Source organism: Argopecten irradians, chromosome 10 (assembly GCF_041381155.1).
Source record: "Argopecten irradians isolate NY chromosome 10, Ai_NY, whole genome shotgun sequence".
In the NCBI taxonomy this organism is placed as follows: domain Eukaryota; kingdom Metazoa; phylum Mollusca; class Bivalvia; order Pectinida; family Pectinidae; genus Argopecten; species Argopecten irradians.
Genome location: NC_091143.1, coordinates 30,527,638 through 30,539,965, shown reverse-complemented (window position 1 = coordinate 30,539,965; position 12,328 = coordinate 30,527,638). Strand labels below are relative to the sequence as shown.

The following is a 12,328-nucleotide window of genomic DNA, read 5'->3' as shown; positions in this document are numbered from 1 at the left end:
TTAATTGTTGCTAATTCGAATCCCACATTTGATTGTTGCCAGATACTGATTGCAAATCGATGGTTTTTTTCTCATGGTATTCCGACTTTCCTCCACCATCTAAACATTAATATGGCACGTCCTTAAATGACCCTGGTTGTTAATACTTAACAGGAGGTTAAAGTAATCAAACTAAAACATTAAATTGTAAGTGCTGTCTGAACACAGGCGTTTGTCTCTATAGACATTTCTCATCTCTCTATATATTAAATTGTAAGTGCTGTCTGAACACAGGCGTTTGTCTCTATAGACATTTTTCATCTCTCTATATATTTAATACTGTGACAGTATTACATACATGTATAGAGAGAAGAAAACTAGAAATATGTCTGTTAGGCATTAAGTGCTCGCTAACTACTTTCTAACCTTAATTTCCAGTATGAAATAATCTTCGGCAACATGTGTACGTAGCTCTTTCGCTCATAATCCTTGGGTCTATTGCAAGGAGATGGTTTAGGCCCATGGTGTATCGTAATACATACTTTTCTTTACTTCATTACATCTTAAGTCGTCCGCTAGAACACTGCCCAGTCTCTATGCACATGGTGACTTACCTGTAGCTGTGCCATGCTTGAACGTTTTCGAGGGTTCATTTGATCTAGAGCTGACACTCAAACTGATATTTTATAATGTGTTTTTTTATTCTGTTTCTTTTTCGCAAGCTGTGTAATTTTATGAATATTTATTCGAATTGCAGCAAAATACGGTCAGGATTTAGTAAGCGATAGTGCAACATACACTAAGGACCTAGGATGATGTGAAATAAGTGTGGCCGGTACTAAAAGTTATCCGTTTCGTCAGTTTCTTTTATTGGCTACATAAACCTGATTTGCATTGTATTGTTCCGAAGTTTCCAAAGTCGATCAGATGCTTATAATTACATGACCAATGCAAGACTTTGTATAATACGCCGCTTGAAGTTTACACAAAACAAATGCGTTTAGCACTTTTTAATATCACTGTTGTTAATTCATTGTAGATTATCGCCGACAAATATATCCTAGCAGGGGCGTAGGAAGCGGGGGGGGGGGGGGGGGGGGGGGGGGCAGGGGGGGGGGGGCAACTGCCCCCCCGTTCCCTAGGACGGGGGGGGGGCAAACATGTCTTTTTGCCCCCCCCCCCCCCATTTTCGCCGACTGAAATTTTCGACTGAAAAAAAAAAATGCTTATTTGAAAGAAAAAACGGTCCTCCTGCATATATTTCGAACTTCATTCTAGAAAATTTTCCGCTGCGCGGGCGCATTTCTTAAAACGTTCAAGCACATAATGTCAAACCTTAAATAGTAAAAATTCAATACACACAAACTAGACTAAAAATGTCCATCAAGGGATTCTATGTACTATTTAAAAAAATGTCTCTTAAAAGATCAATTTGTTTATATGTCTTAGCGAGACAATTAATTCATTTTTTATGTTACACAACAATGTGCCGATGGTGTGAAGCCGGTATAATCAGATCGAGTAGTGTTGCATAATGTTATGACGACACAATTTATCATTTCTAAATGCAGGTAGCTTTAAATCGAAAAAATTACCATGTTAAGAACGCTTTATAATCATTAAAATTTATCGTAAAACTCATCTCAGCCATTCTAAATCGTATTTTTTTTCCCGGGGGAGACCCCCGGCCCCCAAAACACCAAAATCTCGCGCTTTCGGGCGATCGCAAAATTATCAAAATACATAAAACTCATCCCGGGGGTCACCCTCAGACCCCTAATAAAACACCAAAATCTCGCACCTTCGACGCTGACACGCTAATTTGGCCAATTTGCGTATTCGTTAATTCCTTTTAGCGACTCCATTGTCTATAAATGTGTACAAGGATTAAATTTAGTGATATATGAAAAATGTATATAAAGCATACATGGTTGGGAGTTGAATTAATCAACAAAATATTGAGGATCTTTGCCCCCCCCCCCATGACGTTTCATCTTCCTACGCCACTGCCTAGTATATGTTTTTGAAAGGTCGGTGTCACTATATAACGGCGAAATCTATTAAACGGTATAAGTCACTGACTTCAGGTATCGCGTGCGCAGTTTGAATCTGCGCATATATATAGCGGTTGTACACAGTACACCCGACAAGGGAAATAATAGTGCGAGTACGCTCGCACTAATAATACAAATGCTTAATGTTGTCATTAGCCCTTGTACAATGATCATTGCTGACCCCACAAAAGGGACGTCACGATGATGACGTGAACTCATAAGCTAGAATACACGTACTTCTTTATATAAACTTTATTTTATACAAATAATTAACAACAAAATAACAAATAAAAAGAGAGATAAAAACAAAAAGACACAACCGACTGATTGACACTATGATAAAGCGTTAAGGAGACATGCTAGGAGAGAGGAGACTACGGTCGTTGTTAGGTGCAGACTGGTCACAATGGTTGCTAGGTAAATGAAAAATCCAGAGGACGATGATATGGTTCCGCTGTTTTCTGAGGTTAAGTATCCAATCGCTACGTTCTCTTCCTCCTCACCCGGAATATCCTCGTCTTCATACCCTACACCAAGATACAAATGATACGGTACTACTAGTACTGTATACATGTATTCGACTTTGTAGTTATAACTTACTTGAGGCACAGGCATTTGATACCTCTAGGCCTATACATGTATAATATAGATGCATGTGTTCGTATATCTATAGAGTCAGATGCCTGAGCTTGCGGAACAGTTATGCGATATAATAAATGCTTTACCCTTTATCAAGGAAAGCAATCATTGTTCATCATTCATATATTAACCATGCAATCGAAAGTTGAACAAATATTAAAATATCACGAATCATCATTTATGATACATTTTAATGTAGTATCATTTTTTCGGCCGGGTAGAATTGGTCCCTATGTGTCTAGTGGAGCACTGTCTTCACTCGGGCACAGTTTTCTATCTTTTGTCACTTTTTCACATAACTTACCGTTAACTAAAAGAATTTCGTTACTTCTCTTATGGCGTTCGATCATGCATAGATATGTCACCTGTCTCCTTTCGTCCATAATGAATGTTATAACTAACAATGTCCTCTTACTGTCACTTTCAGTTATAAGATACGTATGGGTAAATGTTTCACTGTTTACGTCACTTCCTTTAGTTCCACCATTTGTGGACTTGGCGTCAAATCCCACTTCACGTGACCTTCCATCATGAGTCGTCCATTTTGTACAAGGTAGGGCAATATCCAGGGACAGAACGATGCCTCTGAAATGGAAGAGAATTAAATTTTAAATATTGTACTTATGTGAAAAGTTTCACTTATATACATATATAATAGTCTGTCAGCAATACCATACACAACAAAATATTGAACGAGTGTGCAGTAATGTTTTGCCGATATAGCGATGCTTTGTGACAACTATGATTCATGCGCATTTTATAATGCCTTTCTTTACAAGACGATTAAACATAATTACTTTATGCTCCCAGGTTTAGCAGTGATAACATTTATATAGGATAATGTCTAACCAATATGTAACTCTTGTAAAGACGGTGCACATCATTTTAACTGTCCAAAAAGTACTTTTGAGCTACAATATGTGCTAGCTACTTGGAAACCAACTCATAGCATTGCACGACTTTCTAGCCGTTCTAACTTGTTTAAAATCCTACTAATTCAATTGGACAGTTGAGTAAATCAGCAGTTAGCTTTTTACCAATCCGCATTGTAACTAGCAGCTTAAATATAAAACACTGAAACAATAGAAATCGGCGGGTCATACCCCATGTTGGTTCCGATGATCACCTTTCTTGGTAAATCAAACATGTTGGAAATGTAACAACTAACCTTACCGTTTTTGACATAATGCCCATTTTGTCCGTGGAGGCTTCTCCAAAGGCGTTCGATCCACTACATATGTATGTCCCTGTCTCCTTTTTCTGATAATGAATGTATCCATAGCAACAGTGTCTCTTTCGTCACTGGTCGTTATTAATGACGTATGGTATATGTCACTGTTTACCTACATGCTTTCCTTTAGTCCACCACTTGATTTTGATTGGCTCAATCCCACTCACGTGACATTCCAACATCACTGATCGTCCATATGGCACAAGGTAGGAATATCCAGGGACAACGATTTTTTTTGGCACTGAAATAGAAGAGTGAGCATTAAGTTTTTATAAGTATACGTGTACTTATCCATAAAATGAAAACAGTAGGTAATCAATACTGATTTTCTCATTTATGGATCCTGTCTGCTTTTAATTTGCAAAGTTAAAGTTTATTAGCAAAATAACATGGACTGATAGTGTATTAAGTAAATATCTGATGTATTAAGATACCATAATTATATAATCTTAAAGTATTTGGCATGTGATCTTGTTGCCTTGTCAATAACTCATGGAATGTTTTTTGTAATACCTTTACCTTTGAAAAATCTGTGGCGATAATTCATTTATTTAGCAGATGGAATCACTTTAGACATGCAAACCAGGTTCTGTACAGGTTTGTAAGATGTATCCCAGATAGTGTTAAATGCACAATATATGCACTAACATATTTAGGGCTAGTATATTCTGATCAGCAAGAAAAATCCTGATGTACGTGCTTGGGCCAGTCATGCAATTACGTGCGTTTGCATACAGTACTTTGATAATCATGCGCGATTGTGATGCATTTTTGTACGCTACCTCTTTATCATTGTACATAAAGATAGAAATAAATTATGCAAAATATTACAGCAATTCAAGTTATCTTCATCGTGATTTTGGCTCTCATGTCACTTCTCGAATCAGGACCCAGTTTCATGAACATTCCTAAATTTAAAGAAATTCCTGAACTTGAAATTCCCCATAAGAAAGCATTGCAGGAGTTAACTTAAGAAACATCTGAAGTTAAGGAGTCTCCCTTAATATTTGTATTGATTTCCTTTGAAGAATTTGAAGTTAGGGAATTTTAGCACATACTGGATACAGCTATTATATCCGAGAGATATTCTTCCCCTCGCGTAAATTTCTACATTTGCAGTAACTGTTGTTGAGAATCCTTTACGATTATTTAATTAATGTTAGTACAACTTGTAATAAGATTCTCATCCCACAAAAGCTTTGTTCGGCTGGCTTTTGGTTGTTACTGGAAGGAGTAAGAAAAATGCCTTTTCTGAGACAATCCCTTTCATAGGATTAGTATGGAGGAATGTTATCCTCCCTGAAGTAAGGGTAACATTTAATTCCATACCACTACTGGCTCTAAAAATATGTTTGAGATTATACAATTCTCTTAACAGGTGTTCTGTATACGCCGACAGGGATATAAGTCTATCTATATGAAACACAGTGTGATATAGGCTACTGATAGTAACAACTGTATACGTAGCTATGTGGATCATAAGCTTTCATTAGATATAGACCAGATACGTTTTTAAAATCCTGACCAGAAACCTTTGAAGAGTACCGAGATCACATCCCTAATCGTTGCCAAGTCAACAAGCAATGGATTTCTAGCAGAATAGTACATCCAATATGAGTACTAATGAAACTCCAGGAAATTCATTCACTTAAAATTCTCTCAAGAAAACTATCTAGAAAGAAAATATTTAAATATGGAATATTCCTAAAATCCAAAAAAAATGTTATATATGGATGATCCTAAACTTTGTACATGTTTCTCTATTGAGAATTGAAAGAGAAGACATTTCCGTGGTTTGAAGAATCATTAAGACGAAGCTGGGCCCGTTTTCAATATCATCAAACTAGATCATCCTATCAGCATGGTATGAAATTGTTTTCCCATCACATAACGGAATCTAAGGGCTAGAAAAAATACATTATGAAGGAGGAAGTAAGTCGGTCTTTGTGATTCAATATCTTCATCTTTGCAGTCTGTGGCAGTCTCCCAGATTAAAAGGTCAAGGTCGTTTCTGACCTATTGAGAAAGCTAGCTGTTGCTGTCTCACAGAGAGTGTAGACTAATGAAATTTACCGGCATGCTGAAGCTGTTTGTCTAGTAATGGACTACCTGACTCACCAAACCACCATTCCAGAAAGTGCCTGACCTAGGATACAACGACCAAGGCGGTGATCTACTGTAATACATTAAGTACATAGAGGCTAAATAGACATGTCTAATACAACAAGAAAAAAGCATTGAGGACCTGTATGATTATCTAAATGTTTCAATTATAACTGAGAAATAAATACAAATGAATATATATTATGAATATTTTACAATGTGGCGAGAATGTTTGCGTTCTATTTCTCTAGAAAGTTTACCCAAAATTGCTGTCATCCTTTTCATGGATATAGGTGAAGTTTATGTTGTTACCCGAATCGGCCTTCCTAAATTCGGCCTTCCTTAATATCTGTAATTTCATCTTATTCTTTAGTAGGATTTTGCAGTTATCATAATTCGAAGCCCGAGAAGGTAAGTACAGCCACACTTATTCATGCGTTGCTATGGCAACAGAAGATGAACCATCTGGCGAGAATATGCAATTATGCCAAAACACTAAGCAAATGACATCACGTCTCTCTAACTCCTCGAGTTCCGTGCCAAGTTCTGACAGGTAATTGTGATGTATCCAATGTAATGTGTTAATGGTGACAAATGTTCGGGAAATGAAACAAGACACCGCATCGACACCTCTAATTATCTGTCCCCGTTACTCCGCCATAACGGAATTCAAATTACCCTAACTACCAAGTACATCGGCGGCTAATGATCGCATTTCAACAGGCGACAACCGGGAAAGGTCACATTTAATGCTTAAGTATAGTTTACACCGCAAGTCCGGAATTTATCTTGTAAAGTCATCATGTCCTATTTGTTAGGGAATAGTTTGGCTTCTCTCACAGCTGTGTCTGAAAATGTCGAAGTCTATGAAGATACAGTTTGTTTTGCCATGGTCAATTGAGGACGGCCTCGCGTGTATGCAAAGTGTCGCAATGTGTGCATTTATGTCTGTATATTTTTGGGAGGCTGCGGTATACTCATGTTGTTGTCTCCTGAATGTCTGTCTGTATATTTTATTATTTTGGGAGGCAATGGTATATCCATGTTGTTACCTTGCAATACCGATAGTGGAACTTTTATAGTCCTATCTCACTACAGCATGCCACCGAAGACAACGAACAAGCACATTCAAAAAGAGTCAAAATACTCTACAAATGTTAATGCCGCGTCAATGAATGCTATTTTACCAGTTTTTTTATATCTAGACATTTAAAATATCTAAAAGGGGTCTATGGTTACTCTAGTGGATGCAACAACTGCAGCGAATTCTCATATCCCTATGTCTTGGGTGAAAGATTTGACTGTTCCCTTATATAAAAACCAATGAAACAATTCTACATCGTCGCCTATATTCTAGACCCTCAATGTGTCCTATATACACTAAGCTAGTCCCAAAACAGAGAGACCGTCTCTGAAAATACAAACCCCAACCGGAAAACATTAAAAAATCATTAAGATATGTTTCTTTTGAGCATACAAAGCTTTAGGAGTTAATGAACCGGACATTTGTTTCAAGTACTGAGTTTCTCCGTTCCTGGATTCAAACAAAATGGTGAAATAGGAAACGCGACCTTATATATGAACGGCCTTTCAACACAGATACCTTACGATTCCGAGTGTATATTTCAAGTCTTAGATGTTACAGATAATGCTAAAAACAGGTGAATGGTATCTAGAGTTACCAGATGGTTCACACATTTCATGAATGATTTGTCTAAGCCTTGAATCTTGTAAAAACTCTGGTACCAATCGGTCTGTCCTGCTAAAACAACAAAGACGACACCATTTCAAGATAACCTAAAATCAATACCAATCCTAAATTAACAAATTAGAAATGGAGTTATTATGACATCTGGTGTTGCGTGTGAGGGGTATCACGTGACTACATTCGTATTAAGTGTGATTCACAAAGCATGAATAATTAATTCCAGATTATATAACTGGCCACGGTCGATTGAAGATCTACTAATGAAGCCTTCATTAACAGCAGGTTTTGGACCTATAGCTCTCGGGCACACAACTACAGCATCCTGTATTCGTTGGGTATTGTCTCTAAAGTACGGGAGTAACAGGATATTCCCAAGATGACAAATATAGATTATAGTAGTAGCTGTAGTACTATAGGATAATTAATGGTACAGATTGGGATGAGGAACTAGAGACTTGGTTTTCACTGGAGACTTGGTACAATTCCTGAACCAAATGGAATGGTCATATTTACAAAAAAAATGTAGTACATTGGATTAGAATTTGAAAAAAAATCCGTGAATTCCCGTAGGAAAGCAGCCATATATTTACATCCACAATATTTCAGGGGTTACTATTACTGTCTTTATATTACGATAGTGAAAGTAAACCCTGGAATACCGAGGATATATACTTAGCTCATATAACGTACTGTTAACCAATATTTCTTCGATATTTTAAGGTTGACGGTGAGAAAAGCTCGTTTCACATTAGAGCGTGATACTAAGTCACCGCGTAAAAAAACAATGGTCTACAGTAAGAGGCGAAATGCGTATCCCTGACGAACACCTAACGAGAACTAAAGTCTTGATCGAAAATTGAGCCAAAGCAGTAATATAATTCACCAGACATTATAAAGTGATGACTTTGTATAGTGGACTTGTAGACCTTAAATGACCATGGTTGATGGATGGACCATTATTAAGAATCGCTAGAATCATTCGCGTCAACAACCCAACCCCCCTATACCTTCATGTTCGCTACACGTTTATATGTGTGGTGCGTTTAAGATTTATAAACTGTGATCCTCGTACATAAACTTAGTCTACTTTGTGTATTTTAGACACTTTTATGACTTTATTGTCAGTCCAGGACCAAACACCACTGCCCAGTAGTAAAAATTCTGTCGCTCGTATAGTATAGTAATAATAAAACACGACACACATCTGACAAATCTGTCACAACCGCTACTATACCGTACATTATTCACATATACATGCACGAGATTGCTCTTGCATGTCGTAGTAAAATGATACCAATAGAAGCATCAAACAGACCGTGAAATTGTGGGGACGTTTAAACCGTAAATGGAACAGATTGACAAAAGGGATGTTGCGTGATGTCCGACCTTTAAACAGGAACGGTAATTATAGCAGGGTCATCTTTGACCCCAGAATCGTGTCGAGTCGTAATTAAAATGGTCGCCCATTGTCCAGAACATGCTTATTCTGACACCTGGGTTGTCCTTAAGGGGACATCGAAACTTTTTGTCCTGTGTATGTCTGATATATAGAAAGCCATTTTTAAACCTGTATCTCAACAAAAAACAAACCAACAAAAACCACACACACTTACATGTAATTTACTCTGAAGTGGTTTAGAAGTATTTGGTATGGTGTTATATGGACACATGTCTGAATGAATCATTTCAAATTCATTCTCTTCAGGAAATATTTACCGAAACCCCATTTATTCTAGATATAAATTGAAAACATGTGCTAGAGTTTCTGAATAAAAGTATTTCCAGAGCAAAAAGGTGCCGAACCAGTGGAATCCATTTTTTGTAAGTTCCACGATGTTTCTTAAAGCACAAACACATGCAGGAACTATACACAAGTCGATAGCTCATAGCTAGCATCTCTCACGTACAATAAATATTGTCATTGTTCGTGTCATAATGGTAATTGCAGCATAAAGGATGCCGTACCAACTAGGGACGCATCCAACAAAACATGAAAAGAAAAGGAACAAAAAATTTAGCAAGCAATGCGTAACCTTGCGTCAATCCAATTTCAGAATTCGAAAAAGTCGCTATTCTAAATAAGAATACAAACAATAAATTCGCTTTGCTATCGAAAAATGCAAAAAAAAAAAATCCCTGTTGGCTCGTCAAGATAAAAGGCTTTACAAACATACATGTCCTTGACACGGACATATTGACAGTCAGTGATGGAAATCAGTTGATACTTTGTTTACCTACATCGTTAGTACAATTCACGAACCCCCATTCCAGCTATCGTTTTGACTGGGTATTGTTATATCATGAATGCAGAGGTACAATTCTGAGGTGGTACGGGTTTTACAAGCTCTCCGATTAGATACACATTGACAATATGGGTTTTAAGGGCCTTACTGACCCCGCTGGTTGATAAAAGGGGCCGATATCCTAAGCCAAGGGGATTTACATCTCAGTTATGAACTAACATGAGTCACCTTAACCCGCTCTACCGTTTTGAATAGAATGAACATTTAACCAGATTTAGAAGTTAAAACGAAAGTCTAAATACATAACAATGCCTGGTACATTAATATGGTAAAGATATGGGGACTGTGACAATACCATTTAATCTGTTTAACTATATTTGAATAATAAAATCACTTTGCTCGTGGCTCTATACGAGAATATTGACCGCGATACTATCGATATGGTGATTTTATAGAGCACAACACGGCATCAATTTAGCAGTACATTACTGTGGCTCCCAAGAACAGCTTTCCTATTACTATTATCGATCTGTTTTTGTTATTCTCCTGTTCTGTTGTACGTATAAAAAACATCCATTAAAATCCTATATGTTTCTATGTGTTAAAACATTTCTAGTAAAACATATACGTTACCATTTGGTGAAACGTCCCTTGATACAGCAGACGGTACGATATAGATGATTTGGGCGATGATGAGAGAGACGAGTCCTCGGATGAGCATATTGATGGGTGATGGCGAGTGTCTAAACCTCCAGGATAAAAACAATATCCTCTACATATCAATGGCTACAGAATCTCTATCGTTTCCGGTGTTGTGTTGTCGACATGTTAGTTCCGTACCAGCTCCATTTGGTTTGTGTACTGTTTTAGTGGTACAGTTGTGTGTATTATAAACAAACCGCACGACACACATGCACGTTTTACAGGCGGTACTCTAGCTACTATGCATGACTGAGTGACGTGTGAGCTTGACTAGGCGTCGCGCTCTGCTGCTAGTCTCGCTCTCGCAAGGCCTAAGTTATAGTGCAGCATTCAACTGGAATAATTACGATTTACGACTTTATGACAATTTCGTTGTGAAATCAGTACACAGACTGTGCAACATAATATTTCCTATTCTATAAAACGTTAACTGACATGCACCGGTATATTGCCTGAGATTAGATTTTATTCTTATGTAGAAATTTATAAGTAAATGGAAAGGCAATTTAACAACTTTCGTACGACCTTCAAAAAGTTCAAGGTCATTCACCTCCAAGTGACCTTCAATATTCAAGGTCATTAATTTATTTTACAAGAATTCACCAGCGGGGTTACTTCCAAGGTCCACGTATCATAGCTACATACACTATACATATCTATTTATTTGTTGACTGGATAACATCCTCGATACTCCAGGGGTTCCGATCACTTACGATCTCTACATCCCTGGACTATCTCATAGTAAAACTGGAGGAGACAACAGAACAGAACATGTATTTGAGTCCTTTGATGTACATCAAAAGAGCCGTATAACGGACACTGTGATTGACTGTATGGTTTTGAAGTTGGGCGTCGCTCTCTCTCTGTAATCTTCAAAGACAAATTGTGCAGGCCTGTGATTAGTTCAGATTTATTCGCCTTCAGTTTAAAGGGACAATTCACTCACGCTAATTCTTTTACATAACCAAGAAGCAAAATATGGTATAAATGTATTGTTCTACATTTCTTATGAAACATATAACATAAGATATTGACAAATTCCACGTCATTGTTTAGTATTTTAATTGATACCGTTGTAATTACAAATCGTTGATCAATACGATTAAGCAGGTACAATATGTACGCTGTACCAATATCCGAGCCAAAGTCACGCACGTTAAACAAATGAACTAAATAACCACTGTCGAAGTGATATAATGATTTTTTAGGTAAGACAATTCACCTAATAAGGTAAACACACTTCTGTCAGAGCGATTTGAGCTGTTCTAGACAAAAGTAGCATTACTCTACGAGCAAGGGACTGGGTTCGGCAAACAAGATATTCGACCACAATGTGTAATGGCGGACAGCGAGTGAGTTTGAACTTTTCACACGCATTTCACCACCATGGGATTTTCTGACATATCACAGTAAAACCGACTGATCTAATTTCCATTAGAACTGGGGGTTTTCCGATATATATACAAATTTTAATGTTCTCGTAGAATGAATTGTCCCTTTAACTATGAGATAGTCCAGGAGTGTAGAGATTGTAAGTGATCGGAACCCCTGGAGTATCGAGGATGGTTGGATACTGGTAGTTTCTCTTACAGCAAAGGCCGTTTTAGGACGGTCTCTCTGTATGCGATAATTGTGTGTGTGAAATTAATGTTATGTCAACTTCGCTAGC

The 12,328-nt window shown here is 37.4% G+C and overlaps 1 pseudogene; it reads right to left on the bottom strand.

Annotated features, from left to right (window-relative positions):
• Positions 1 to 2,270: 2,270 nt before the first annotated feature.
• Positions 2,271 to 10,956, bottom strand: LOC138332651 (uncharacterized; annotated as a pseudogene).
• Positions 10,957 to 12,328: the final 1,372 nt, after the last annotated feature.